This window comes from Limulus polyphemus, unplaced genomic scaffold (assembly GCF_000517525.1).
Source record: "Limulus polyphemus unplaced genomic scaffold, Limulus_polyphemus-2.1.2 Scaffold776, whole genome shotgun sequence".
NCBI classification, from domain to species: domain Eukaryota; kingdom Metazoa; phylum Arthropoda; class Merostomata; order Xiphosura; family Limulidae; genus Limulus; species Limulus polyphemus.
The window spans coordinates 339726-349600 of record NW_013666386.1 but is presented as its reverse complement, the minus strand read 5'-3'; positions in this window follow the sequence as shown (position 1 = coordinate 349600).

Sequence of the window (9875 nt, the reverse complement as noted above, 5' to 3'; positions counted from 1 at the left end):
TCAGTTTTTGCTGAAATGTGTGCTCCAGCGATCGTAGCCTGGTGGTTAGGTGTGAGCGTTGTTCGGTTAAGAGTAGCCATGTAGGCGAAGGACGTTGCTGACTATATAGTTGCCCTCCTTCCGGTCAGCAGCTCTAGATTAGAGACGGTTATGTCTAAACCCTGAGGTCTCTGACCTGGCCTGTTAACCCATGCGTTGCATAAGGTGCCGTTCATGCTGAAAATACTAAATTACCTTTAACGTGAACTGTTACACGTGTAAGATGGTGACGTCAGATAATGTATAGGAGAACAATAGGCCTGTAGCGGGGAATCTCAAACTGTGGTACGCATACCATTCGTGGTGTGTGGAGCTAACATCAGTAGTACGCGGCGAAAAAAAATATTGAAAAAATTATCAAATTTGTAATAAGCCCAATTTGAGCTTCCCGCGTGTATATACGCACTACTCTTGCTTCTAGACTCTGTCTTCGCCTGCATTGACTCGCCTGTGTTTTTCCCCTTCAATTTTTTCTAGTTTTTATTATTAAATTAAGCTCTAGTTTGTACTTCAACAAAAGAGGTTAAACAAAAAGGCCCTCCAATGGTACAGTGGCATGTCTGCGGATTTCGATACCTGTGGAGGGCAGAGTACAGATAGCCCATTGTGTAGCTTTTTGCTTAATTACAAACAGCAGCAAGTATTAAACAAAAAGTGTTACAGGAGTCCTTAGAAATTTTGATGACCACTGGGTTATGGTATTCGTGATAAAACATGCTATACTACTGATTTCATTTTTCACATTCCTCTCAGATTCGTCCATTACGGATTTCAAGTCAGAGATGTTTAAAAATAACATTTCAGATTTATCTTTTGTCTGCCATATGTCACTTCCCATAAGGACTTTCGTTCAATACCAGACCAGCTAGTAAGCTATATATATAGGAGGTTGGTATGTTGTTGTTTACCTATGTGTTAGTCTTACAGAGTACTATAGTGTACACATTCTCGTGCGAATCGATTTTAAAATAAGGACGAAAGTTTAGGCGAATTTCAGTGTATAAAACAAAAACAGCTAGTTTCTGGAGAAAATGGAGGTTTTCTTAAAATGTATAAATGATTCAGTGTGCGATACATTTATTTAAAAAAAGCAATTTTTTGCTTTGACGAAGTATAGACTGGCACATTTTGGACATATTTTGTTTGCTTAAACGATTACTAACTCCAAAAACATTTTAAATCGCTCAGCGTTTTTCTTTGGAATCATTTTTTTATTATATATACACACATTGCGCTTTTAATTCACGAATACAGGACTCAAAAACCCCATCAAAGTTATAATTTTATTGTTTATTTAATGTTAGTAGTCGTTAATTTAATGAAACGTTGTAATTTTCTTTGTTTGATTCTGCATTCTAATTCTATTTGTTTGATTTCAAGTTGTTGCGCTTTAATTGTGATTGCATTGTTTTGCATTGATGTTTTCTAATCATAATTGTTTAATTCTGTTTATTTTAATCATAGTTTTAAATAAGTACGGTGTAATCCCAATTAGACCTATTTCGTGTTATATACATATATATAAATCACGATTAACTGCATCTGCACCCCCCACCCCCAGAACACAATCTGCTTATTTAACTTCTTTCAGATTTCAAATAAGTAATAGTAGAAATATCAAAAGCCGCAATACGGTGGTTGAGTTTAATTTCTAAACTGTTGATTTAGATTGAATTGCAGCAGCTAAATGTTTAGTCTGAAACTCCATCCGTAAGAACTCTTAACACTGAACCAGTTATGCAGTGATAAACGTTTAACCAGAACTCTATTCTGCCGGCCATGTTTGGCCTACTGGTTGTTCTTAGAGTTTGAATCGGAGGGTTCGTAGTTTGTAGCCTGTTGCCGGACAAATGCGCTTAGCAATTTGGGGCCGTGAATGCGCTGATGGTATCCCACTATTCAGTCAGACAAGGGTATCCCAAGATTTGTTGGCGGGTGCTGTTGATTATATATGTTTCCTTTAGTCTTTCAGTTCAAAATGAAGGACGGCTACGCGCTGATAGTCCTCGTGTAGCTTTGCACGAAACAAAGAAAAAATGTGATAAAAACTATTAGCAGTCAATCTATGTAATTATTTAATCCTATAAGATTATCGTCACTTATGCATATACGTTCAAACAATTTAACAAGAAAATATTTTGTGCTGAGCCATGAACTAGATTAAATTGAGAAATAAGAAACTAATTTATTTGCAAAATTAATCAACGAATACTTATATAACAAAACAAGAGATTGTCGTTGAAAATTTTTACAAGAAACCATTTCAAGAATAATAACACGCTTTTTTACAATGCAGTTCCTCTTTATATTGTAATGTCCCCTTAACAGTATCGAGGTTGGTAGGACACAGATAGCCCTTCGTTTAGCTTTGTGCTCAATAACAACAATAACTTCAACAGTAATTTAACTTTACAATTTTGTATTAAGTGATTCATTGCTTGAAGAAGTCTCGTCCAGTATGGCCACTTCTACAAATAATCAATTGGCTTCTTTTGACTATGGCATTTCCAAACTTTGTAAAATATGATACGCTCTATTATTTTTCATCTTCACTAAGTTTGCGGACTTTGCAGGCTCAAATTAGGACATATATCTTTCTTCTTTAAGAGGATGAATAACCATATTACGTCATCCAGATTTGTCAGCATCGTCATCAGTTCGATTCTTTATCATTTCACAGACCTCAGTTTCTTATGATCCTCAATAAAATCACAGCTAACAGCACATCAAGGTTCTGTAGGTTCTTTTGTCGCACTCTTGTTGCTCATTAACCAGTAGTGGTATATCATGATCCTGCGTCTTCTGTTTTTCATCCATGTTGTTTCAACAAAATGAATTTTTATCATTTTACTAATGTACTAAAAAGGGACTCTCTGATTTTTAACCGCGGCATAGCGGCTCATAGAACGGCTCTGAGTTTTTTTTTTCAATTACAAACTTTTAATTCATAGATCCGACATCTCTTGTCCGATTTGAGATCTAATTACAGTTTAGGACTCAGGAGGTCAAACCCTATCGATTGATGTATTTGACCACGCCCAAGGTCTCATAGATTAATTTACTCTAATCCTGCCTATAAGAATTTCAATTTGAGGGTAAGCTGGGAGAGATCCTGATGAGTAATAAAATCGAATCGGGTATACACGCGCCCCACACTTGGTATTGCTGGTATACAAAAATATAGCTAAAAAAGGAGAGAAAAAAGTCTCGTAGATTAATTTACTCTAATCCTCTAAAGACATTCACGAAAGTTCAGCTATTTTAAATCAACTTTTGTTTGTTTGTGTAGCTTTGTCGTTTATCTCTACGTGAAAATGGTAATGCATTTTGATTTCTTCTTTAGATTTGGCGAAACTGTCGAAGAACAAAAATTTCAACCCATCTCCATATGCTTTTAATAAGAACTGCCCCCACACATCATGTTGCGCATGGCCACTTGCAATAAAAAGATGTCCCTCCTTGGGACAGCGGTAAGTCTATGGATTTACAACGCTGAAATCCGAGGTTCGATTCCCCGCGGTAGACACAGCAGATAGCCCAATGTGGCTTTGCTCAAAAACAAACAAACACTACCAATAAGAAGATTGACCTTCACTTTTACCTATGGTTTGAACCTAATCAACTTTGACAAACTCATCGATTTATTCTCCATCTTCCAGTGTGAAAACAGTTTGGAATTCAGCCAATACAGTTTCTCAACTGGTACTTCTCGAACAACTCTGCCCTACTCTTTAGCTTCTGCCTGTGTTTTTAGTCTTTCCAAACTATTATGTAAAAAATAATAATAATATGTTACAGGTACAAAATTAGCAAAGCATGAATCTATTATCCGTTTAATTAAATTCTGTAAAAGAAAAAAGGAATTACAAGAAAAGTCGCTCTAAATTTATTTTCGTATAGTATGGATAGTAGCTCTCTCTCCACTTCCCCATTCCATGTAATGATTTGCTAATTTGAGGAGAAAGTTGCTAAACTTTGTTAATACACTAACGAAGTGAATGATAAATGTTACTGATTCAGGGGAATTGCGTGTCTTTCTGTAATACTGCCTGCATGAGGGCCAGGTGGGTAGGGCGCTCGACTCGCAATCTGAGGGTCGCGGGTTCGAATCCCCGTTCCACCACACATGCTCGCCCTTTCAGTTGTGGGGGCGTTATAATGTGGCGGTCAATCCCACTATTCGTGGGTAAAAGAGTAGCCCAAGAGTTGGCGGTGGGTGGTGATGACTAGCTGCCTTCCTTCTAGTCTTATACTGCTAGATTAGGGACGGCTAGCGCAGATAGCCCCCTTGTAGCTTTAAGCGAAATGCAAAACAAACCAAGCCTGCATGAGCAACTGTTTAATGATAGTGATTTACAAGTCTCCCGTTCAGTTGCTTAATACTAAAGAGAAATGCATGTTGGTCGCCTTGCTTGTCTGTATATGTACAGTGATGTCAGGCACAACGTATGAAGCATTCTACATAACCTGTTGGTTGTTCTTCCTCTTGGGAAACAGTATCGATTTGACGAAGGTGTTTTGTTAAAAATAAAAGGTCCGATTTCTAAAATTCTATATCATGATTATTGCTAACTTGAAAATGCTAAATACAAATTTAAAAAGTAGGTTCCAAATTGATGGAATAAAAACTATAGTGCTTTGGAAACTTTCCTGTAAATATTGTTTTTTTTTATAGGAATTGTTTTAGAGGAAAACTTTATAGGCTTACAACGGAGACTTTTGTAATGGTAAGTACACTGTAGGACAATTGTCAAGATGCATGGTCGTCAGACAGAGAATGCCTGGACATGGACTCTGATGTATTATCTAAAGTCTGGTATTATCTAGAATAATAATAGTCACTGAGGATAAAATTCACATAAAAACCAACAACTTTTCAGGTAGTGTAGAAACGTCTTATTACAAACTTTAATGTTATGCGTTGCAGAGGTTAAAACATATTTTTGTCCAGTTTAACATTTTTGAATGAAGAATGACGTTTTGTATAGTATTATAGAATTGTGTAAAACTGAAAGACTTTTACAGAAGATAAAACTTGCAGTGCGGAAAACGGAAATTTGGCGAGACTATTTAAATTATTTATTTATTAATATAGTACTTATATACATGCACACGACAGTATTGAGCTCAATGGTTTGTTTTGTTGATCTACTCGAGGGTTGTCTGCGAGAGCCGTCCCTAAATTTGAAGTGATAGACTAGAGAGAAGGCAGATAGTCAACTCATGGGATACTCTTTATCAACAAATAGTAGGATTGACCATCACATTATAACGCCGACAAGTCTGAAAAGGCGAACATGTTCAGTGACGGAATTCGATCCCACAACCCGGAGATTGCGAGTCGAGTGCCCTAGTCACTAGGCCATGCCATGCCCCCGAGCTTAATGAACTTTTAAACAGAGTAATAATTATTGTTTGTACTTAAAACAGAATGGTCACTTAACCAAATATTTTGAAAACTATATTTAGAAACAACAATTTTCTGTGCTAGATAAAATATAGAATAATGTCAAGGCCACTTTTTTTTACAATAATGATCATACTTTGTATTTAATAAAACAGAACAATCTTGAAATAAAATGTTTTTATAAGGACGGTGATATTTTGTATTAGATAAAACAGAACGTGTCAAGGCTGTTTTTCTCTAAATGATGATACAGAATTGTTTCCAAACTAAACTGTATCTAGAAATAAGATAATAACGTTTGTACTCTGTATTCATCACACAGTTTAATACCAAATACTCCAAAATGTTCCCCAGTGGCACAGCGGTATATCTGCAGACTTAAACGATAAAATCCGGGTTTCGATACTCGTGGTGGGCAGAGCATAGATAGCCCATTGTGTAGCTTTATGCTTAATTACAAACAAACAAACAAATAAATACTCCAAAATTTCATTACACCTACATACCCCTCTTTTTATGGAATACTTACGATTTTATAATAAACTATTTTCAGAATGGAAAAACTGTATGTAATCCTTTTGACAGAAAATATATTCCTATAAATCCCCCCCCCCCAGTGGCACAACGGTATGTCTGCGGACTTACAACACTAGAATCCGGGTTTCGATACCTGTGGTGGACAGAGCACAGATAGCCCATTGTGTAGCTTTGTGCTTAATTACAAACACATAAACAAACAAATCCTATAAATCGTAAAAAAAAGGAAATAAAAAGTAGATAAAATGTTAGAATTAACGACGTGAAAGATAACAAAAAAGTATGATAAAGATAAAAAAAAGTATGATCAAAAAAATGAAGGCTATAGTTTTTTCAACTGATTGATAACGAACGAAGTTGTTCTTGGTTTATTTAACTGTGCCCTCAGTTTCTTTGGTGTAACTGTTGACATTAGGATTTATTTAAGTAGGCTATCTAAAAAAAAAAAAATCAGCAATAACAGATTGAAGGCTGAAGTAGCCACCTTGTGGGAAACCACCTCAAACCCGAAACGATTAAGATAAAACTAAAGTGGGTTATACTGGTGTTCAAAAACACTAAAATAAGAGATAGAGGTCACCCTCATCAGCTAATCAATTAGTTACGTAACTTTGAACAACGTAACTTGTTTTTTTTTATGATGTTGAAAAGAACTGTCAATGTTAATATTTGCTGTAGTTCCCCACCTTACCCCCCTCCCAAAAAAAGAGAGAGAGAGATAAAATTTCAGGATTGATAGATCTAAGTTTCAAAATTACATTCACGTTTGTAAACACTTGCTGGTCATTATATTGAAGCTAAACTTTTAGGTCATTATTACAAGTTGTTAGTTATATGGATCTAGTTGTTTGTTCCGGTCACCTAGTGAACTCTAAGTAATATAAAAAATCTCAACACCCCATGTGAAATGCTTTGTATGAAAACAAAATTCCAAGTTGGCACCAATTTATCATTAAGAGCAGAGCCCCGTATGCGTGAAATGAATGAAAAAGGAAAAATAACTTTTTAATGTATAAAATACAGTGACGACTCGATTTTAGATTATTTTTAAGAAGCTGTAAACGAAATTACGTCACCTTTTAAGTGATCAACTTGTATATCTCTATTATTATTATTATTGTATTATATTCTGCTTAACCCCCCTCCAGTGGCTCAGCGGTAAATCTGCCGGCTTACGACCCTAAAATTCGGGTTACGGTGCCCGTGGTGGGCAACGCACAGATTGCCCATTGTGTAGCTTTGCAGTTAAGAATAACCAAACCAAATCGTCTACGTAACACCTAGATCTGTATATAAGCTTAAGGATGTGCTTAGAAACACCCACCTGAAGAGTTTTAAAGCAAGGAGTATTAATTTGTGTTGGTCTGCTCCAGCTAAAAATTCAGTTTTTACACATAAGTCATGAAGCATTTTTGTTCTTAAAGCAACGAGTGCATTCACCAAACTACTACTGGGAATAACATGATTGTCGGTACTTTTATATACATTATGCTGGTGTAGCACTGTCGGATTGGTTTGATGACAGCCAATCATTGTGTAAGCTATCAAACGTGACTATACGTTAGTACCATTAATTTTCATATAGTATAGTGGAGCAGTCCCGTAATATTTGCATTTTATACCCATTTTATTCACTGTTTTCATAATTATCTCTTGAACTGTGATTTCGTATATTTCGTCGTTTTTAATACTTTTTTGATAAATAACTATCATTACATGTCTCGATTTTGAACATACATTGCCCGGCTACTTTATTAGGACTCCCTTCCCATGACAGAACACTCCATAATATGTATATGACAAATGATTGCTTGAACCTTAAAAATACAGGGATTTCGCAATGCCATATAGTTAACTTAGCTGCAAAACAAAGATTTATCCAACTTTCAAAGGAGCATCACAGTAGATGACCATGAAGTAGTACTCTTGTTATCAAAGATTGTTTCCTTGACCAACTGTTCAAGGATATCTGTCATCAAAAAACTATCAACAGTTGCGATCGAAAGGGAATACTTCCGCCACTAGAAAAAATATCATTGCAAGTGTTGTTGACAAACCTAAGAGAAAAAAAAGTGTGGGGTTGACAAGCTTCTAAGGTGCAAAACACTTCAGACTGTTTCACAATTGTTCGATTCTTTAATTATTAATCGGGATTCAACTATCTCCAAATGTACCATATATATAAAGGACATTACAAAAACTGCCATTTGAGAGCCAATAATCACTTGTATCTATTTCAACCAGGAAAGCACAACTTTATTATTGCTTAAAGTGCAAATTGTGGACGGTGGATGATTGTAAACGTGTGATGTAGTCACTTGAGTTGCGTTTTACTCTTTTGCGTAGTGAAGGTAGAGTAAAAGTAATGTGGAGAAAGCCGCAATGCTGCATATACACTCTGATGGACAGTAGATCTTTCAGGACGGTAAGGCAACAAGGCACCGTGTTCGTATTACTCGAAATTGGTCCGTATAATGTAATATTGACTTCACTTATCCTTTTCGTTCTCCAGCATATTCACCGGTCCTCAATCTGTTTGCTGTCGACAATTGTGGACCAAACGCAGACCAGCGGACTGCAATCGAGCAGGACACTTTCTGGCGTCCTGTGGATTTTATGTCAGGCTATTGTTACGTCAAAAGGCGGCCGTACCCGATATCAGTTCATATATATAGTTTGATTGTTTCCGATTAGATTTTTTTTTCTGTAAACATTTTTATTTGTTCCCTTCTATATAAATTTTTATTTGTTCCCTTCTATATATTTTTTTCTGTAAACATTTTTATTTGTTCCCTTCTATATACTTTTTTTCTGTAAACATTTTTCTTTGTTCCCTTCTATATGAATATTTTTTTTTTTCTCGTGGAGAAAGCACTATCCATAAATCTTCTTGTATACAATCTTTAGCGTTTACTTTTCTCTACCTTTGTTGTTGTTTTCACTATGTATGGAACGTTTTTTGTTTTGTTTATAACATTTTCGTTTTTTGCTATGTATATCTATATCTCACTGATTTCTTTCTCTTTCTCTTCTACACAGCCTTATCTTTCAGTGTGCCCCCCCAGTGGTACAGCGGTATGTCTGCGGACTTACAACGCTAGAATCCGGATTTCGATACTCGTGGTTGGCAGAGCACAGATTGCCCAGCATGGCCAGGTGGTTAGGGTGCTCGACTCGCAATCTGCAGGTCGCGGGTTCGAATCCCCGTCACACGAAACATGCTCGCCCTTTCAGCCATGGGGCGTTATAAAGTCATGGTCAATCCCACTATTTGTTGGTAAAAAAGTAGCCCAAGAATTGGCGGTGGGTGGTGGTGACTAGCTGCCTTCCCTCTAGTCTTACACTGCTAAATTAGGGACGGCTAGCGCAGATAGCCCTCGTGTAGCTTTGCGCAAAATTCAAAACAAACCAAGCCTATTATCAACTAACTCTGAGTAAGACATGTGGCAGTACTTATGTGTTAAGCTGTCCCATATGCAAAGTTCTAAACCAATTCAGCTTCGCTTTCATTCTACTAATAGATTAAACGTAGGCTGCCATCGTAATTGACATAATACAACAAGTCAACGGCACTCTACGGTTATTCGCAGCTTTAATTTTTTCTTCTTTTATCCGGTTACCAATTGTACAGATCCTATTTTATAACATTTCAACTATACATATTATTGAAGTGAAATCATTCAATATCCTTTTTTGTTTAACATGATATCATAATAATAATAATATTAATAAACAAAAATGAAAATTCGTGCTTGTTTATTAACTTGTATAAATGTTAAGTCTGCTTTATCTACAATTAAAGATTTTTAGCTGTTTAAGTATAACCTTTAAAAAACAAAACAAAATGACTTTTCGGGTAATGAATGTTTTGAATTTTTGCACATAAAGAAAA